The sequence below is a fragment of the Propithecus coquereli genome, unplaced genomic scaffold, assembly GCF_000956105.1.
Source record: "Propithecus coquereli isolate 6110/MARCELLA unplaced genomic scaffold, Pcoq_1.0 Scaffold302, whole genome shotgun sequence".
Taxonomy (NCBI): domain Eukaryota; kingdom Metazoa; phylum Chordata; class Mammalia; order Primates; family Indriidae; genus Propithecus; species Propithecus coquereli.
In genome coordinates, this window is record NW_012148642.1 from 943919 (window position 1) to 958127 (window position 14209).

The 14209-nt window shown below is 43.9% G+C and overlaps 1 protein-coding gene across 1 annotated transcript in view; it reads right to left on the reverse strand.

The window, feature by feature from the left end:
• The window catches only part of TMEM178B (transmembrane protein 178B), a 367840-nt gene that overhangs the window by 258976 nt on the left and 94655 nt on the right, over nucleotides 1-14209 (reverse strand). The gene's annotated exons all lie outside the window — the stretch shown is intronic.

Genomic DNA, 14209 nt, shown 5'->3' on the forward strand with positions numbered 1-14209 from the left:
TTTCTCATTGCAGATCAGGAAACTGAGGGCCAGACACTAGTAACAGATAATTATACAATTTGAGAACTAACAGAGATATTGCTGTCCTCAGCAAGGTGGTATTGAAAAGTAAAAAGATCATATATCAAATAGAACTCATTGCATTAATTTGGATATTCCAAGGTAAAATAACTCCTAAAGTATGACCAAGTCTCATGCAAGCTCAGTATGGCACAGTAAGTCTACTAGTGGAGTATTAATTTTGTTCCCCATGAAGTGACTAAAGGAAGGAGGAGAGGGAGGTCACCTGGGCAGGGTAGAGAATAATGAGTGGCATGCTTTTGCATGGATTTGTATTTTCTTTAGGTTCACAATTTTTTTAAAACACAGCCACCAATTCCCCCACTGCCACCACCATTTTGACATACTGATAAGCAAATAAGCACAAAGGAAAACACCACTTCTCTCCAGAGTATTTCATGGAGAGTTAAGGACCACCAGCATTTACATCTTAAATTGGCTTATTAGATTGCTTTCCTCTTAAAAATGGGCTGAGATGGGAGTGACAGAGGTGGTTTGGGAGCATGGGGCACTGAAAGTGTGCAGGCCTGGGGAGAGGAGGCAATGGGAGCTTCGGACAAAGGAGTAAGGCCAAGAGAGACAGAAGAGCCGGGGGGAGAGGCCATAGGAGGGAGAGTTCAGTGCATTAAAGACTAAATGGGACCAAGGCAAACTTCTTCTCCTTTGCAGCAGGGCCAAGGGTCAACCTGGCCCTGGGCTCTTACACGGCCCTGGGGACAGAGGACACTTGTCCAGGATGGCCTGCCCTGACCCTGGCATTAGAAAGGCATTCCCCTTCAACCTCACCCTTCACACTGCGCCCTGTCCCTAAGCACTTAAATCCCACTCCTTGCAGCCCTTTCTCTTTTAAAGGTCATTTTAAATTCTAAATATTTTCAAATAGAACTTGAACTGCAACTATTTCTCTAGACCTAATCTTTTGCTGTCAGCAAGTTCAGAGGGAAAAAAAATCAATAAAGGGATTAGCGGCGAGTGACATTGTGTACTACACAGCAGCACATTGCATCCACGCTGGAGGACTTGCTAGCTGACTAATATTATGCAACCGTTTCGAATGATGACTTTTTATCAGAAAGCCTCACCTCACTTCTGTCCCTCAAAAGAAAAGGAAAAAAATTTTAATTAATCAAAAAATGCCTGTTTTTCAAAAACTTATCCATTTCTTCCATCTGGCAAATTCTGCCACTACTCTGCCTAAATTATTATTAATCCTTCAGAGCAGGTATTAACTTTATGGTTTTCTGGTATTAATATAGCCCTTTAACCAAGAAACTAAATTCTTAAATTAGTGGGAGCTAGGCTGGAAGAGTTTATGTTCTTCCAAATTTCAGAGAAGCTATGTAAGCTCTAGCAACTATATCCAGATCTACAGCTTTCTCGTCTGAAGTCTTATTCTCTAGACCAGTGGTTTCCAGTTTGACCTCAGGGGCCCATTGGCAAAATCAGCAGATCTCATGCAGCACAGTTACACCTCAATCACCTAAGGCCACATACAGAGCAACCTCCACTGAGCAAAAGCCAGCTGAGAACCCAAAAGTAAGTGAAAAGAAGCTTTAGAGCAAGCCCGACACCCATTCATGGAACGAGCAGGTTCTTTATTCACAGGGAAGTCCCTTAGGCCAACTCAGAGCCTGCTGCTGCTTCCTCTAGACAAAATTCTAGAAAACCTAAATTATGTGATTTGGAAGGCCACAGAAAATTATAAACGAAAAGACCTACTGCTCAAAGCTGGCAAACTGAAGGAGCCAAGAGGTTGTCAGCTGCCATCAAAGCAGGACATAGGATAAAGACGTAAGATCTCAAAAGCCAGGACAACCTGGGGCCATTTGGTGCAGGGGGGAGCAGCCCAACAACCACCGAGCACATAATTGCATCACAGCAAACACAGCACTTAACCTTGTGATGATGACAGCATATCACCAACGATATCTTAAATAATGACTGGAACAAGCCATTTAAGAAGGAAGAAGATTCTACAATCAATGCTATAGTTACCTCTATTAAAATTGTTCTAAGCTTCCTGTAAGTTTTAACGCAAAGCCTAAGTAAATCTGGAAGTTTGAACTTTGTGGTTCAGTTCATATCTTAATGATTCTGGAAGAAATGATTAGGAATTATTACATTAAAGTGATCAGTGGTAAAATGTCTATGCTTCTGTGTCTTCCCAGATGCAAAATTTTTTCTGATAATTGATGTTTTTAAAGAGAAAACCTCCACTAGAATCTCTTCAAAGCCTATTCTATCCATTCAGTCTGATAAGAAGTGTCTTTGTGATGGAGGACTTGACGGATTATAAAGGTGGAGAACCACTTATCTCACCTGCAGGGGCTCTTCTGTGCGAGTTGGCACCAAACACATTGCCAGGCCCTGTTAACCCTATATAGGAAGTTAAGGCAAAAGAAAGGAGTAGGGGTTATTTTGAAGAGCCCAGAGACTTCACAGGGGAATGGCTAATGTGTGACACAAATGATACCAGTGCCCCTCCCACACCCATATGGCAAGCTTAGCCAATCAATACAACACAGTACAAGAATTCAGAATCCTTCCCCCAACACAAATTCAGGCAACTTGACTGAGGTTGAAATTCAGAAGCAAATGATCCCAGGCCTGAGTCTTTGTTAAATGACCTAAATTAGAGTTATAAACTGTCAGGGCTACAAGTTTTTCACATGCGATCGGTTATCTTCTTTGGTGTCTCCACGGCCTCAATCACGACCACAGTCCAATCCTTCAGGCTGGACTCAAATACCCACTCCTCAATGAAGCCTTCCTTGGAGGAAGAGTGGTCAGGGAGTAAGCGACAGGTTCCTTTCTGTCTCCATAACATTTCCTATATTACTTACTCAACTCAATCAGAAACGCTTACTGAGTATCTTCTTTGTGCCAGGCATGATGCCAGGCACTGGGGAGACAAACTCGCACAGGGCACGGTTCTTATCCTCATGGAGCTTACAGTCAACCTTACGGTACTTACCTCTGTTTTGAGTTCCTTTAGGGGAAAGGCTGTGTCGTATTCACTCCTGGATCCCCAGGGCCAAGTGTCATGTTCAGGAGTCTTTGGGAGACTTAGCTAGTCACCCCCTCCAGGACATACAATCTGGACTTCGACAGTCATATTAATGTGCGCACACACACACACACACACACCACAATACATTTGTGCAGATCTCACCCATAACAATACCACAAGGAACAATTTAACTGGGATTTAATGAGGAGAACAAAAGAAGTAATTGAGAATGACTATTTTTGCTTTTGGATGGAACTTATACCTAATTATTAATATGTACAGCAAACTAGAAGTACAACACCTTCACCACCTAATAATCACTAATTCCTCCTCCTATAGTCGACACAGTCAGTAATCGTTTCTGTTCTCCTCCATTCCTGCTACATCTGCTGCTGAGATTCTCCTCTGCAGCATCCTGCGCTGCTGGGAGGTAGAAGGGTCCCCATTAGTTCCTTCTGAAGAGGCTCTGCAACCAAACATGCTCCTCTGTGGGTGCTCGGCACAGCATCACTTTCTGAGCTTGCAGGGCCCTGCAATTCACCCAGTTCTCTGTTCCAAGGACCCCTCCTCAGCCCTGTCTCCTCTGCTGCAATGCAGTGTCTAAGACAGTCTTTTTGGTTTCCTTTCTGGTGTGACAAATAACTTTCAGCTTAAATTCAAGCTGAAGAATATTCCCAATACTCCTCCTCACGGGCAGAGACGTGGAGTCTGGTACATTCCATGTAACATTTATTAATATCATCCCTGGCGGCAGCAAATTGGGGGTTTCACTTTTTGACTCACTGCCTAACACTGCACTGGCATCTAGCAGGCTCTCAACACACATTTGTGAATGAAAGAATTACCGAGATGAAATGAAATTATGGAAATAACTATTTCATGCTCACTGTCCTATGAGTTGGAATCCTGGTCCTGATTCCGTAACTTGAAGAAAGTATTTACTCTCTATATTCCTCAGTTCCCTCATCTGTAATAGAGTAATAGGTAACACCCAGCATTATTGGGAGAAATACAGAAAATGTGTATAAAGCACCTATCACAGTGCCTGACTCATAGCAAGTACACAACAAGTGGTCATAATCATGGCACTAGCACATAGTAGGTACGCAACAAATATTTGTTGAAAGTGAACCCACAGAAACTCCAGCAAGACTACTTGCAGGCACACACTCCCCTTGTCTTCACCCCCACTCACATTCACACGTGTTCACACTGTCAGCACTGTACCCACCACCTGTCAGAGGCACTGTCCTCACCCCTAGCTCTCTGCTGTGACCCCACCGTCGTCCCTTTTGTACAGGATCTGCATACATCTCTCAGAAGACAGTATCCCAAGGGAGTCCAAGGCCCAGCAAGTGTGGCCATGCATCTCTGCTTCAGAATAAGTTATGAGTATTGGTTCAGCCAAGCCACAGCCCTGAAACACCAATGAGTAGGGTATTTTAAAGACCTAAGTTCTAATCCTGTCTCTATCACTTACCAACTAAGTGATTGTGGGCAAATTACTTGAGTTCCCAGACTGTGTCCCAATCAGTAAAATGGATTTCACAGTAGTGTCTACATCATAGCATTGTTACATGGATAAACTGAGATTAATGCATGTAAAGCACTTACAACACTGTCTATCATGTAGCAAAAAATCTAAAGTATTAGTTATCTTTAAATAGACAAAAGACCTATATTGAGGAGCTGAGAGCACACTGGAAGATTAAAAAGTGAGGTGTTATACTTCAAGCATTTATTTTATATTTAGGGGGTGTGTGTCTGTGTGTGTGTATGTGAGAAGTCTGGACCTATAATAACCACTGACCCATTCATACATTGTAGATTAATCAATCACAGAGTGAACTAGAAAACAACAAGGCATGTGACGTTGATTGACAGGGGAACGCAGACTGTGCTTTGCAGTTTGGCATGTTTGGGGCCCAGCACAGGACCTACAATAGTGTGGCTGGAAGGTGCGACATCTATGAAAAGAAGACCTGACCAACGGTGGCTGGTCTGCAATTAGTGCTGTCTTGGGCACTTACAGGCCTTTTCCCGTTAGCATGAATGTCTGCCCCTGCCCGCAATCTCCACCCTGGTATAGTGATGCATTGCATACAGCCCTGGTCAGCTGGTGGGAACTTAGTAGCAGCCATTCTGGGGAGGGTCATTGGATAAAGGGGGATTTGTGAGCCAAGCAATTACAGCATCAGTCACAGCTTACTTTTGTATCATTTAAAGAGCAATTCTATAAATTCTATTGTTTAATCCTCATAACACCCCAGAAACCCTTTATAGTTCTGAACAAGAAGAGGCAGACTCAGATTAAGTCCCTTTTCCATGATGTCATGACTGGTCACACCACAATTGAGAAAAATTGAGAAAAACTGAAATGAAAGAAACAAGGTTTAATCAATCATAAGGCTGTTACCTTGCAGGACCCCAAGAATTACCTGTTATAAATGGAAGGAACTCTATCCAGGGACAATTCAGGTCAACAAAATTAACTCATACTTTGGTGACAGGATAAATACAAACATTTGAATAACAATATAACAATACTTATCAAGAACCATGAAAATGTTTAATCTTTGACCTAGTAATCACACTTGAGGATACCTAGACTAAGGAAATAGCCCAAAGGAATTTTATAGTTACATCCAAAAAATGTTTATTGCAGCTGTGTAATGGCAAAAATGTAGGACCCTAAGTATCCAAAGGAAAGCCAAAGTACATGAAACATACACTTGATTGTCGCTATGCAGCAATATGGAAAACATCCGTATAATATTGAAGGAAAATCATAATGTATGCAAAAGAAATTATGTATTCATGTGAACAAAAAGTAGAAGGGAACATAAGCTATTGAAAACAGCTTCATTTGGCCAGGGAGATTGTGGGTAAATTTTTTTTTCTTCCTTTAATTCAGAATTGCACAAACATTGCTAAACATTATTGGCACACCATGTAAATGTTTAAAAATTAAAATGAGAAAAATTGTACTAGAAACTGTGAGGTTTCTAATAGCTCCACTAATCTCTGTGAGCCTTCTGAGGCCAGAACAAGTATCTTTTTCATATTTGTATCTCCAGCATTTTCTGCAAGTTGTGGCCCTCAATAAACATTGAAGGAATGTTACAAACAACCACGCAGATGAGTCTTTGCTGAGCCTGGGATCATTTAACCAGTCAGAGCCTTGATCACCCCAAGAGCCATGTGCCTAGGTATTAATTAGATGAATTAAATGTTCAAGAAAATATCCAGGAGGAACCAACTTTTAAAACAGGAGATCAGAGGAGTGGATTTGGGATGTTCCCAACACAAAGAAATGATAAATGTTTGAAGTGATTGATATTCTAATTACCCTGATTTGATCATTACACATTGTATGCTAATATCAAAATATCAAACGTACTCTATAAATATGCACAACTATTGTGTACCCACAAAAATCAAAAAGAAAAAAAAGAAAAAAGGACAATAAAAGAAAATATCCAGGAGGAACTATTTTTTAAAAGAGGAGATCATAGCAAAATCTGGGGAAGAGAGTGCTTGATTGAAAATTTCTCAGTTTTGCCTCATTGATGCAATTCCACAAATTACAATCCCTAAGGCCAAGTGCACAAGCACAGAGTAACTTTCATCCCTATCCTCCAAGGTCTATGACTTGAAGCCAGCAACCAACCAAATTACACCTAGTCGAAAGCATGAAATATCAGAGATCCTGAATTAGAAGAGATAGATGACCCAGCTAGGTAGGTGGTCCATCTCCACCCACTCAAGCAAATCACTTAAACTCTCTGGGACTCAGATTTCTGGACTCTGTCCTGGCCATCTCCCAGGGATGTCACGAAAATCAAACAAGCTATGAAAATGTACCTGAAAAAGACGCATAAACTTGCGTTTATGCTATAGAAGAGCCTGGCCACAGCAAATCCTCAATAAATGTTAGAGCAAATGAGTGCATAAAAGGATGAAAGGAAGTCAAATGATTATGTGATTGTTACAAAAATGAAGGGGCCAATACACAGTGGGGTGCTGGTCTGTATTCAGAGCAGCAGGACACAGCCATTTCCCTAGGGCACGCTGGCACTCTCAGATTGCTGGCACATTGGCCGTAGGAGGAGCTGCACCACCCAGGGTGCACACCATCTTGCCAGGGCTGCATTCTTTTACAGGGACTTAAAGGGGTAGCAGCCTCAGAATCAGGAAGACAACCACCTGCATTCACTATGCACTTGGGGACAGCATGGGCCTGAGCATTTTGCAAAATGTTTAAGGGATTGGAAGGAAGCCCATCGTGAGAGGGCATGTCAGTCACGTTCTGTGATCAAAGGGATGAAAAAAAGCAAGGGATGTCGGTGCATAGATCCAGGCCCCTTGTACACAGTGACGTGATTAAAGGCACGAATCTGCTTCAGAGTTGTCATTCCTAATAGAACCTGACCGGAACGAGGAGCAAGGAACTGGCAGGAGAACAATGCAATTCACGCACTCTGGCAGAGCCTACCTGCTGTAGGCTTGCTGCTGAGGGCTTCGGGATGCTGAAACGGGAAGACAGAGCTCCCTGCATTGGAGCTGCTTGGAGTCATACAGAGAAACAAATCATAAGGAGTGATGCTCTACGAAACAGATGCATGGGCGAAAGGTGATTTCTTACGTCCCACATTGAAGGACAAGACGCAGCACTCCTGGGCAGCTCTGGAGAATGTGTCAGGTGACAAGTTCCACATGCCCCAACAACAGGGCAAAGAGCCCAGAGCAGATTTTGCTGGCAGGGACCTTAGATCTTGTAGGTCAACACCCTCATTTTACAGATAAGAAGACTGAAGCCCAGAGAGGTTAAATGACCAGCTGTAGGCCACCCGCCAAGCTACTGGCGATGACCTTTAACACCATCATTCTCCAAACATAATGTTATGTGATAGGTACAAATCTGGCAGAGTTAACATTAGACTGAGAGGACACCGTCTGTTCCAAGGCACCTACACAATTACAAGGAAGGGGAATGAATGCTTGTTAAGAGGCACCTGTCGGGATCAAACTTCAGGAGGTGAAGCAGTGGTCAGACAGGTCACATTGCACTCCAGCTATAATTACAATTTTTAGCTCCCATCTGCAGGAGAAGCTGCTCTTGGTCTCTTCCCTTTGTGTTTGCCTTTCAAAACTGAAAACCCAAAGACAAGACTTGGCAGTGATCTAGCCCTTGGTTCCTGGTGTTACTTTTTGTCCTCTGAAGGAGCACCTGACACATGAAAGGTGGGGTTGGGGCAAGTTCTGGGCCATTCCTGTCGGTCTCCTGATGTCAGCCCTGCACATCCCCAGGGATGTTCCTTCTTATCCCCTCTTGTCAACAGATAACACAAGGTGACTCTGATCTTTGCAAAGCCTTCTAGCCCACCCCATTTCTTATGGTGGTTTCCAAAGGAGCCACCTTCCCTTTATGAAGATTAAATACGTTTTGAAGAAAGCAAACACATCAAACATTTTCAAATGGACACATTGATGCTGGTTGCATCCAACCGGCACGTGCTGGTGTGAACTACTCAGAAAGAGTCCTTCACTGAGACTCCTTCCCAGAGAGAAAAGTTGATTGCTCCCCAGTGATCAAGCAAACCCAACAGGACCCTTAATTCCTGGTGACTTCTTAGCTGCTTCTGGTTGCAATCTGTGTTTCTCACTCTCCTGGGGCCCAAAATGACCACTTACAGAGCACCGTGGATCCTGTCCAAGGGAGACTTTATAATGGGAAAGAAGGTCACATCACGGTCTCACCTACTATAGGTCTAGTGGCCCAGATTCTGAGTAGAGCAATTGTAACAGACACTGCTGGCTGGCTATCTCTGAATATCCAGCCTGCCTTTTATTCCTTAGGAATAGCATCCCAATTTTTAGCTAGCTAGGCTTGTTGCCTCCTGGAAAAATAGACTAAATTCCACAGCCTTACTTAGAGCTAAGTGTGGACATATAACAATGCCAACAGCTAACAATGACAGCACCTCACTATGCGCCAAGCACAACTCTAAGCATCTCTATGGATATAAACTCACTTAATCTCACAACAACCCTAAGAGAGTCACAGTTATTACCCCTTTTCTACAGGGCAAACAGAGACACAGAGAAGTTATGTGATTTGCCTGATTCATATGGTTAATGAGCGCCAGAGCTGAGCTTTTAGCTCAGGCAGCCTGACACTAGTCAAAGCTCTTCGCCACTCATTATGCTACACTAAATTCCAGCCATAAAAGCAGAAGTTTCGTGTGGAACTTCCAGGAATATGCCTGAAAAAGGAGGAGGCTCCTGGAGGTGGAGCTTAATGCCCCTTCCCTTGATTGTGAGCTGAACTTAGAGACTTGCTTCTAACCAAGAGTGTCTAGAAAGGGAAAGAGTAACCTAACAATGGAGAAACTGGCAGACAGCACCTTAACCAAGGGATCAAAGTTACCGTCACCAGCAATAAGTCATGATGATGTCATGTACATGGATATGCAATGAGAAGGGGACTTTCCCTCTGTGGAATTCTTCCTCAAATTCTTCCCCAAATCCCATAACCCAGTCTAACCATGAGAGAACATGAGATAAACCCAAATTGAGGAACTTTCTACAAAATAGCTGAGCAATACTCTTAAACACTATCAAGATCATGAAAAATAAGGAAAGATGGAGAAACTGTCACAGACTGAAGGAGACTAGGAAGACTTGACAACTAATTGCAATGTGGGATCCAGGATTGGACCCTGGAATCGAAAAGGGACATCAGTATAAAAGTTGGCAAAATTCTAATAGACTATAGTTAGGTTAATAGCATTGTACCGATGTTAATTCTCTGTTTTGATAAATGTATTATGTATAATGTTAATGTTAGAGGAAGTTGAATGAAGGATATATGGAAACAGTTTGTACTATTTTTTCAACTTTTCTATAAATCTAAAATTATTTCAAACTAAAAAGTTTTTCAAAAAGGAGAAGGCAATTGCTCCCCTTCCCAATTCTTCCTATCACTGACCTGTTAAATAACTATGATTGCTGGAGCTCCAGCAGCCATATGGATCATCTTGAGGGTGAAAATTGTGTCCTGAGGACAATAAAGCAGAAGGATGAAAGCCTAGATCCCTAATGACACTCAGTGCCATCTTATCACCCCTCCTAAACTCCTCGTTCCAAACCTCTTTTCTTTATGAGAAAGATAATCTTATATCTTATATAACTGAGGTCTGTATAACTCTATCTTATATAACTAGGTCCCCAACCTCCAGGCCACGAACCGGTACTCGTCCGTGGCCTATTAGGAACCAGGCCACACAGCAGGAGGGGAGTGGTAGGCAAGTGAGTGAAGCTTCATCTGTATTTACAGCCCCCCCATCACCTACATCATCACATAAGCTCCGCCTCCTGTCAGCCTCAGCATTAGATTCTCATAGGAGTATGAACCCTACTGTAAACTGCACATGCGAGGGATCTAGGTTGCTGCTCCTTATGAAAATCTGATGCCCGATGATCTGAGGTGGAGCTGAGGTGGCGATGCTAGTGCTGGGGAGCAGCTGCAAATACAGACTATCATTAGCAAAGAGGTCTGACTGCACAATAAATGTAATACACTTGAATCATCCCAAACCCATCCATACCCCCCACTCCTCCCCACCCCCATCTGTGGAAAAATTGTCTTCCATGAAACTGGTCCCTGGTGCCAAAAAGATCGGAGACTGCTGTTATATAAGCCACTCATTTGAGGATTTCCTGTCAAATACAGTCAAATCTAATTCAGTTAATAACAGCAATATAATGAAAACCTGTGTAATTTCTATCACTGATGTGAAAATTAGAGTCTTAGCCTTGCTATGGGTCTTAGATTCCATCTAGTCCAAATTGCTATTTTTCATATGAGTAAAAGAACCAAAGAGATGAAACATGTGCCCAGGTCCCATCACTGGCAGCAAAGTAAACATGGAAACCCAAGTCCTGTCTCAGTCCAGCTTCCAACACTGCGTCTCCCTGCTTGGCGAGAATTCTAAACACCAGCATTGCAGTATTAATATAGTCACACACACAAAAGGCAGGGTGAAATGCTACAATGCAGGTTTCCTCTGATTGTCACACTGACTACCTCACTCTGATGATAACGTTCATAAATTTTACATTTCTGAATCAGTTACCGAACACAACACATCTGCAAACTACATTACAATTCTGTGAATTTCATATTTTGAGTTTTGTGAACAGAAAACTCTAATATTAAAGAAGCTATTATTATATTTACTTGGTTTTCATTAAAAGGAGAATATATAAAGGAAAATGTGTACTATTATACCTATCAAAAAGTATTATGTTCAGAAAAAAATTAGATTTCAATAACCGTGGTCACTGATTATCTAAAAAACTCTAAGCAAGTCACTTCTCCAACCTAGGTTACAAATTTCTTAGTCTTCAAAATCAGAGGTTTATCTGGGATTTAATTTCCTATGGGCTTCCTTCTAATCTAATGATCAATAATTTCAAAACACTAAACAGTCATTCAGTTTTCACTACCTATGTACAAATGATTGTTTCAAATATCTATACCCTCACTTTCTTCACCAAATCTGCTTAAAGCATGCTGTTTACTGCTCAGAGAATACCAATCTGTGGTAGATTGCTTTAACCGTCCCAATTCTTCACCCTTCCCTTTGCCACATAACTTTGAGAAGACATGAAAGACTGTCCCAGCTAAGGGACCGCAGGCAGGCCCCCACCAGCCTACAGATGCATGAATAAGCCCAGCCAACTAGCACAACCACACTGTAGAGACCAGAATAGATCCACTGTACCCTGAAGACACTGGAAAAATAATGTTCATTATAAGCCACTGAGGTTTTGTGATTGGTCATTACACACCAAAAGCTAGCTGATACAACTGCCTTAAAACCTCAGCTTTGGAGGGAATCTATTTTTGGCAAGAACTGGCTATGTGCATTTGCCATAAAATGCTCTGCAGGAAATGGACTTGGTTTGCAAGTGAAGTGATGGACATTCACATGCCCACTTGGCACCACACTCACAATCAATCCTTTGTCCACAAATGGATAAGGAAGTCTGCTTCCCCCACACACACTCTCTTGAGCTTTACTCTCCACTTCCATAAAAGCACATTCAAATTCCGAGTTCTCTGCACTTTACCACCTTTTAAAATCGTGATTTAAAGACCATTTACATCAGTCCCCATCTTTTGTAGTGCCTGAATTCAACCCAACATCGCCCATTTTGATTAATGAAATGAAATGCTAGTATCGGTACCATGGGAATAAGATTCTCTTCTAACTATGCATTGGTAAGAAACTAAATTAGATGTCAACATCCTATAATGGGTTGAATATTGCTTTTATTCCCATAGGCAGTAGTGCTAAAAGGCAAATGTATTTAGTTGAGCCCATTTTGCTTGCTTTTAAAACATTCCACAAATACTTATTAAGCATTGATTTGCTTTATGCAGACACTGTTCAGGTGTCAGCCCGGGTGTGGGCAGAGGCTGGAACTAAAGGGCCCAGGGTGTATCACATGCTGGCAATGAGCAGACAGGGGGTCAAAGGACGGTCGGGCCACTAAGCCCAGGGACAGCTGAGGGATGTTAAACACGAGCAGAACAAGGTGAGAGACAAGTGGCTGGAGACAAGGAACAGGACAACAGCCAGCAGGAGCCACGGGGTGCAGGGCGTCATATGTCAGCCTCCAAATCAGAGATGGCTGCCTGCTCCCGTTCTGGGCTTTTCTGTGGCTCCTGTGGGGAAAGGGGGAATCCTAGGGGAGCTGGCCAAGCCCTGCAGGTGGAGAAACGCGGTTATTGGCACCTGACTGTGGGGCATCTGGAAAATTAGGTTCTGGCAAGGGAGTTCTGGCTGCTCAGCTCTGGGAAGGATGCCTCCCTTTCTGCCTGCAAGTGCACACACACACCCCACACACTCACACACAAACACACACTCCTGCACATGCACACACCACACACTATCTCTCCCTCTCTCTCACACACACCACGCATCTTCACGTTTGCAAACTCTCTTACACACACCCACACACACCACACTCTCACACACCACACACGCTCTCACACACACCACGCACACTCCACACTTACACTATGCATACCACACTCTCTCTCACACACACTCACACAACACACACACACACACAGAGCATCATCGTGTGCGGTCCAAGCCCCTCAGAAGTGTCCCTGGCCTCCTCCTGGTCACCCGTGCCAGGCCTGCACCACCCACTCCACTGGAAGGGCCTCTGCTGCCAGCCTCCCAACCCACCCAGGCCGCCCACCATGGCCTCAAGTTGTCGTCATAAGACTCAGCTTTGCTCTCACCACTCTTCTGCTAAGAAGCAACTTGTCAGGCTGAACCCAGAGGCTGGTGGGAGGCTCCATGGGAACTTTCCCTTTAAACTGGCCCCACCCCTTTGAGGGCCCACCCAAACTCGACTATAAAAGCCCTAGGTGCCCGCCATTTCGGGGCTGATGCCATCTTGGCCTTAGCCTGTCTGTACACAGACGTTAAAATAAACTTCTTTCACCTATCCTGGCCTCGTGTGTCCCTCCCTCGGCGTTTCTGACACCACTGATCCACCAGGGTTACAGGGCCATGGCCACGGCACAGACGCGCTCGAGGCCCTCTACTTTCTGGCCCCCACGGCCGGCCCGCCTAACCCTCCCGGACACCGCGGGGCCCGCCGCCCTCGCCTCCACGGCTCTGGCTGTGCTCCTGTGTCACCGTCCGCGCCTCCTGCTTCCTCCCCGGTCAGAATTCCTCCGTCTTTCCCAACTCGCCTCCAACAGCGCCTTTTCACGGAGCCTTTCTGGAGCCCTGGGGCTAAGAGTAACATCCCGCTCCCGCACCGCCCTCGGCCCGCCCACCTTGCCGCTCAGATCTCAGTCGTCTTGGCCGGAAGCTCCTCGAGACAGACCCTCTGTCTCCTTCATCTTTATGCCTCTCTTCCCCTTCCCTAATGCCTTACTCATAAAAGAAATCCAATAAAAAATGTGTTGAATTCAAGGTTAAAAATTTAATCCCCGAGGGCCAATTTATTGCGTTAATCCCACATCCGGGCAATTAATCCTACATCCGGGCATTGCCATGGCTGAGCGCAGTTGGACTGTGCAGAGATCCTGGCTGGTTCCTGTAA